The 7,369-nt window shown below is 44.3% G+C and overlaps 1 long non-coding RNA gene across 1 annotated transcript; it reads left to right on the plus strand.

Moving 5' to 3' along the window:
• Positions 1-1,114: 1,114 nt before the first annotated feature.
• LOC134760739 (uncharacterized) lies at positions 1,115-2,648 on the plus strand. The gene is made up of 2 exons (XR_010138665.1): positions 1,115-1,273; positions 2,168-2,648. It is a non-coding gene; the product is annotated as an uncharacterized LOC134760739 (long non-coding RNA).
• The last annotated feature ends 4,721 nt before the right edge of the window (positions 2,649-7,369 follow it).

The following is a 7,369-nucleotide window of genomic DNA, read 5'->3' on the forward strand; positions in this document are numbered from 1 at the left end:
AGATGTCCTGAGCAATTTCTTGCGCCAGGCTCTGGAAGGGAAGCTTGCAAATGAGGAGTTCAGCGGATTTCTTTCTTCCTTTTTTTTTTTTTTTTTTTTTTTGAGATGGAGTCTCGCACTGTCGCCAGGGCTGGAGTGCAGTGGCGCTATCTCGGCTCAGTGCAACCTCTGCCTCTCGGGTTCACGCCATTCTCCTGCCTCAGCCTCCCGAGTAGCTGGGACTACAGGCGCCCGCCACCACGCCCGGCTAATTTTTTGTATTTCTAGTAGAGACGGGGTTTCACCGTGTTAGCCAGGATGGTCTCGATCTCCTGACCTCGTGATCCGCCCGCCTTGGCCTCCCAAAGTGCTGGGATTACCGGCGTAAGCCGCCGCGCCCGGCGAATTCAGTGGATTTCTAACCAAGTCCCATTTCACGGAAAGCGCAGTCCCGCGGGGACCAGGAGGTTCCTTCCCGCTCCGGGAGAGGGCTTCCTGGCTGCTTCCCAACGTGGATTTGCGCCCCGTCGATTTCCTGCGGGTGGGCGGTGCATGACCCTGGTTGGAATCCTTCTTTACCCCTCTTCTCCTTGGGCTGGAACTCCCAGAGCTGGAAGCAGTGCAGCCACGGCTGCGAACTCAACACCAGCACGTTCTTAGAACTGGAAAACCCTTTCTTTAATGTTCACGCCTGAGTTTTTAAAAACTACTGTTTTTTAAAAAAAAATTATTCCAAGTGGCGGGCTCACTTGAAAAGATAGATGTAGATACTCTTTTGTGATTGTATGCATTCATGTGTGAAATGCATTTAGAATGATAATCCAGTGTGCAGTAAATGTTAAAAATTTTTGTCTTTTTCACTCCAATTTGAAACCGTTATTCTAAAAAAATTTCTTGACTCAAAAATCAAACATTGACTATTTCCTCAGCAGTTCAGCTCCTCGGGCTGGAGAAGCACGTTGGAAAATGAGTGAGTGTGCTTTCAGCGCTGTCTGCATTTCTAGAACAGCACTTACTTTGTACATAAGCATGTAGGTTACGGATCCACAGGGCGATTTGGGGCGGGACCCCGTGCGGCGCATGCGCTCTGGGAAGTGTTGGCCTAAGGGCTGCAGGTGTGGGCCTGTGTCTTGCACTGATGTGTGGGTGTGAGCGAGAAGCGCCGTTAAAGACAGAACTCATCCTGTTAACTCGTCTCTCTCATCCACCCCGCAATCTGAGCTTCCCAGATTCCTCAGGTCCCATAATGCCCGAGTTGATGCGCTGAAAGAGCAAGGAGATCAAAAAACGAAAGGTAGGAGAACTGCGCCGCACCTTAGTTGGGATATTAGGTTTTACAGACGTTGGCGAAGGCAGTTTAGCAATTATTCAACCGTAGAAATAACGTGCAATCACGGTGGAGCAGCAATACATGTGTCAGAACCACCCAATAATCTGCATGTTCGCACATCAGTGTGTTCAGCCACCTACACTGCCTGCAGCGTTTCACAGCAGGAGACAGACAAGCACATGCGACTCTGTACAGGGGTAAACAGGAGCGATTCAGTAACATGCTTCATTCATACGCACCAGGAAATAGGATGCAGTGTTTCCGAGGAGGTATAGAAACATCTTCCACACTCATCACTGACTGGGTGAAGCAACATGAACAATAAGTCCAACATGAACATATTTATATGAATTTTGAAGGAAGACAAAATGCCCTAATCATGTATATGTGTATGTGTGTATACAAATAGACCTATGTATATGTCCATATGCACGAACATATATGTGTGTCTATATATTTATCTATATTTGTATCTATGTCTATCTCTATAGATCTAGGTCTCTGTAACTCTACATTTAGATATAGATATGAAGATATAGATCTATATCTGTCTATATATAAGATCTTCATACATGTATCTCCCTCTATATATATAGAGAGATGTATTTATAGAGCTATCAATATATAAAGGAGGATACATCTCAAACTGGTAACAATTGTGATGCCTGGGATCAGCCTTGTATCTTTGCTGGGGTATTTATAGCTCATTTTATTTAACTGTTTAAACAATTTGTCATTAAATTTGATCCTGTACTTATCAGTTTCCCATGACTCCACCATTACACAAAGTCAGTGCCTTATACACCATTACACAAAGTCAGTGCCTTATAACAGCACCCATTTATTTTTTCCCCGTAGGTCAGAAGCCCACAGTGCTTGGCTGTGTCCTCCGCTCAGGGTCTCACAAGGTCTGAATCTCGGGGTCAGCTGCCTGAGCTTTTCTCTGCAAGCTTGGGAGAGAATCTCCTTCCACAGGGGAGAATCTCTGCTTCCACGATCATTTAGGTGGCTGACAAATCCCTTTTTCTTCTCATGATTTCCACCTGCCTATCCTCTTCAGAGCCAGTAACAGCGTGTGAAATCCCCCTCTTCCCTCCGAGCCATGACTTCCTCTTCGGCGGTGTCTCTAACTTCTTTGTCTGCTTTAAGAGCTCAGTTGATTACATTAGACTCGCCTAGATCATCCAGGATAATCTCCCGAGTTCATTTCAGCTGATTGTTAATTACACCCACAAAGTCTCTTTTGCCTACGTGGAACTTAACATAACCACACAATAACACCAGGGGTTGGAGAACCAGCCAATGCATTTTTTGATGATAAAATATTATTGAAAAAATACTCTCAGTGTATCAACAAAATGATTACCACTCTTTACCTCTTAGTGATGGTTTCCAGTGACAGAAAAGCAAAAGGAAAGAGTGCTCAATGTTGAATTGTGTATTTTATTTTCTTAATATGCTATATTTTAATGGCATATTAATAATATGCTATCAATATGCATGTGCTATATTTTGGAAATACCACAATAAAAAAAGAAGCTCATACTTTTGAACTTGGGACACAAAATAAACTCAAGACATCCACAGAGCCAGGAAGGGACCTTCTGACACCTCTGTCTATCACCGAGCACCAGGTGCAAGGAAACAGCCTCTCCTGCCGGACCCACTGCAGTCACATTCTGTACCTGGTGTCCTGAAGGAGAAGAGAAAATGCTGTGGCATGTTGCACATCCCAGATGCTCCCTGTGGCCCACTACGTCATGTTAACTTTTAAGCATTCTCGGGGATGTTTTACAGAATCATAATTTGCTCTTCATGAACTGAAACTAGAGTCTATCCGTGACTCAGTTGTGAGTCCGCTGTAAATGAGAGAGATGATGAATGGAGAATGAATTAGTGACCTCCAATCTTCCCCAGTGCCTTCCGCCACCCCAACCTCCGTGTAGTTCCTCCCTCCTCCTTCACCTCCCCTGCAGCCTCCCTCTCACCACCATTATGACCCTTAGTCATCACCCGGGCCTCCACAGCAATCCGCTCCCCCATCCTCCTGACAGCTTTACACTTCTACATTGGACCCCACCACTCTCTCATGCCCTTCTTGGCCTCCATGCCTCCAGCACCTCCGTACCATCTATTGTGGGGAAGTCAGGCAAGGCCTCCCCACCTCCTACTGCCCCACGCTCTCCACCTTCCATGTCCTCCTTCTCCTAAGCGCTAAATCAATCCACATTCCAATGATCTCAGCCCATATTCCATAATCTCCATGCCCTTCTCCTTCAAATGTCCCAGCAATCAACCTCCCAATGTCCTCAGCTTCCCCAGCCCTCCAACCCTTCTCCCAGAACTCTCTAGTCCCTGCCCTCTTCCCCCAAACCCATTGGCTGCTCATCCCCATGACCCTTCCAGCTCCTCTCATCACCCTGCTCTCATTTTCCTCCCAGGCCTACGATGTATACGTAGTTCCTTCCACCCTTTCCATCGTCGTCTCCACTTTGGGTCACTGACCACTCCCAGGACCTGTGCACCCCACCTGTTACTTCCCTTCCCCTCATTTTCTTTAACCTTCCATTGACATTAAGTCGCCGGTGCCTTGAACCCTCTCCTGCTGTTTACCCACTTTCCCTCATTATCTCTACCTCCCCATCATCTCCTTTTGTTCCATGACCCTGGCACCCCTTGTTCCCACAGCACCTGGTATCCCCCATATGCTTAGCTCCTTGCACGCTTTTCCCCTGTGCACCCTTAAAACCTGCAGCATCCTCTACTGTCTGGAAATTAACCTCCTTGTCCCTTTTAAGCCTCTGTTCTCTGTCTCCTGTTCATTATCAATCTACATTTACAGGTGCTCTGCCTCAATAGCGTCCTTTCCATGAGCCCCCAGATTTACCCTATATCACAAACCTGTGCAATGTCACACTCTGTCACACACCCACGCAATATCAGACCCTCTATCACACACCCATGCAATATCGACCCCAGTACTCAAACTTTTCTACTTAATGCCTTGGACCAAAGTAGCAATGTGCACATCATTTTATACATTGCACATGGTGACGTCATCATCATGAGTGGTGCAAAGTGGGAAGAAGTATAAAGGCTGAATCACAGTAAAGGCATGACCGCCACTAGTCTCCAGATAGGAACCTGGTATCAAGATACAAATGCGTGTGCTGACTCTGCGAGTGTGGTGTTTAAAGGTCAGTGGGACTGTGTGAGTCTGTGTGAGTGCTGGGCATAGTGAGTGTATTTGAACATGAGTGTGGGTTTGTGGTGGGTGTGAGCCTGTGGTGGAATGTGTATGTGAGGGTGAGTGTCCAGTTGTGTATATGTATGTGATGTTCGTTTGATTTGTGCTGCTGTGCATGTATGCATGTGTTTGCACCTGTGTGTGTACATCTCTGTGTGAATATACGTCTGTGTGTATGATAGGGGTTGTTCAGCTTATGGCTCTAATCCCTGACATGGAAACTGAGATGCATTGAATGGAGGGCCTGAATAAAATGAACATTTGTTTGTAGGAAAAACCAAAAGATTAACTTGAATTCACATTTTATATTTCTTAATTTATTACAAGAGCAACCAGTGATCATTACTGAACATTCAGAAACACACACACACACACACACAAAAATGTAGAGGACTGTGGCAACCATCCAATGCTCTTGAATCGAGTAAGCAGCATTTGCTTCCCTGGACTGATCAAAGAATGACTTTTTAGTCACCTGATCCACAGCATCCAGATTCCAAATTAATTGGCATTGAGCGGTTGGCATCCTGTTTGTCCTTTTGCTTGCATCCCTTTGAAAATCCTTCTCAGACACTCTGTCTGGGTTCATTTCTCTGCACATAATCTAATGATGCTGCAGCTGAGTGGCCTGAAGATTAGGAAAGAACTTGCTTTTGGGCAGAACTTCCCAACAAAGCAGAGTATCCGGGGACACACACCCCTCACTGTGAGTGTCTCACAGGTCAGAACTCAGCGTTTCCTGCTCCCTCCATGTAGGACTGTGTCTCTCCAGGGGATGGAGATGAAAGAGCCTCTCCCAAACACTCCTCATAGTCTCTGAAGAGATGCTGGCCAGAAACTTGTCATTGCTTTTGGTGATTAGCAATTGGGAAGAAAAGTTGTTCTGAAACGTTCTCAGCTCCCCAAGGCTGCACTGTCGTTGCCACTGCAGGTGAAAAGATAATTGCAGTTCTGAGGGGAGGTGAGGTCACAGAACCACAAACCATATCTCAGGATCTGGCTGCTTCCCTCCCACACGATCCTGGCTGTGGCAACCTTCGCACTGAGCCCATCGTCCTAGCAGCAAGATGGAGCTGGGGAGAAAGTTTCTGTTTCAGTCTCTAGGGAAGGGTGCCTCCCAGGAGCCAGGGTAAGTCATCATATTATAATAAGGTATTGTTCTAGATTGAAAACTGTCTAGTTCCCAAGTCACAGAGAAAAGAGGAATAGTTATGAGCCATGAGCTGAGCTACTGAAGAGAAATGGGATCCTAGCCCCACACCAATCCCTGGCGGGTCCTGATGTGATTTAGGAGAATCCACACTGACCCGCATTGTCGGTGTTTCACCAAATAATAATGAAACCTGACTATGTTCTTCAGGACTAATGTTCTTAAATCAATCTGTTGTAATAGTGAAACCTGGTTGCATTCTTAAGGACTGTGGTACTAAAATCAATCTGCTGTTCTGCCTACCCAGCAGGAATCATAGACTAAAATTTCAGGATTGCTAAGGATGTGACTATAATATCACCATGCTTGTAATGAATAGACTGACTCTACAGGAGTCATATAATTCCTTACAGAAACAGTGTATCTAATTGGTAGTTGCTGGAACGAAAATGTTTTCTCCAAGTCTGAGAGTGTGCAGGGCTTGATGGGAGCATTAATTGTGTCTCCACTGAAAACTACCGTAGTCTGTTGATTATGGTGAGACTGTGTCTCCTCTTGATGTTAAGGAGGCAGCATTTAAGGAAAAGGTAACTTTATAATAACGAGCTAAAGAGAGCAGCTATCAGACTCAAATGTGCCCTCTGATGTGTTCTCTGCTTTAAATAGATTCTAACATCACCCAAACTCTCTAATTTCCGTTTACAAAGTATATACAATATACACCCACTAGAGTTTCCAATTTTCATGTTTGTCACATTTTAATTTAGTTATGCAAATATTGTCCTAAGGATAATAATTTGTTTAACTCAGTTATTAATAGATCTAGATATGTCATCTAAGATTTCTAAGAATTTGGTTATTACCTTACACTATTTTATCCCATATTGGTGTTTCACGTCCTATTGTTTTGGGTAAGACATGATTGTGGTAGGTGCCTTTATGCCTTTGTCCGTGGCACAAAAGCAAATGCTCACAATGTTTTTTACTCTCTTTCCATTCTAATATTGATCCATGCTTGCAGTCATTAAATCCAACTTGTCATGGTGCAGGTTTCTATAGTATCAAACTGTAATCCCTGCATCTACATTTTTTAAGATCTCTAAACCTTTATTTATTTGGATATTGGCAAATAGAATACATTTTTACACATAATGTAAAATCATTACAACATACAGTAACCTACTACAAGACTAAAATATAATGACAAGGAATAAAAACAAAGGTCTGTGTGTGTGTGTGTGTGTGTGTGTGTGTGTGTCTTATTCAAAGAAGACAGCTATCTAGCTTTGTTAGTCAACTATAGTGGCTAAATGCACTTTCTTTGCAAAAAAAAACCAGGCAGGTTCAATTTCGCACTTTGCCTGTAAGTAGGGTGGAAATGTCGCCAGTCACTTCACCTCTCTGTGTCTATGTCCTTCTCATATTTACAATGAAAGTAATAGTAATGCCTGCCTCATAGGTTTGTGAAAAAAGAAGTTATCACATGTATGATCTGCACAGCACTGATTCCCACATTGAAAGTGCTCTTTAAAGGTTACGCATTCAACTCTCAAAAGCCTCTTAACAGAAGAGCAACTTTAAGTATTTCTAAGGGCAGAGCAATGGGAGGTGGCGAATGCTGGGTTGCAGGTGACACTATAAATGTAGCTCATGCCTCATATTT

Source organism: Pongo abelii, chromosome 20 (genome assembly GCF_028885655.2).
Source record: "Pongo abelii isolate AG06213 chromosome 20, NHGRI_mPonAbe1-v2.0_pri, whole genome shotgun sequence".
Classification (NCBI taxonomy): Eukaryota; Metazoa; Chordata; class Mammalia; order Primates; family Hominidae; genus Pongo; species Pongo abelii.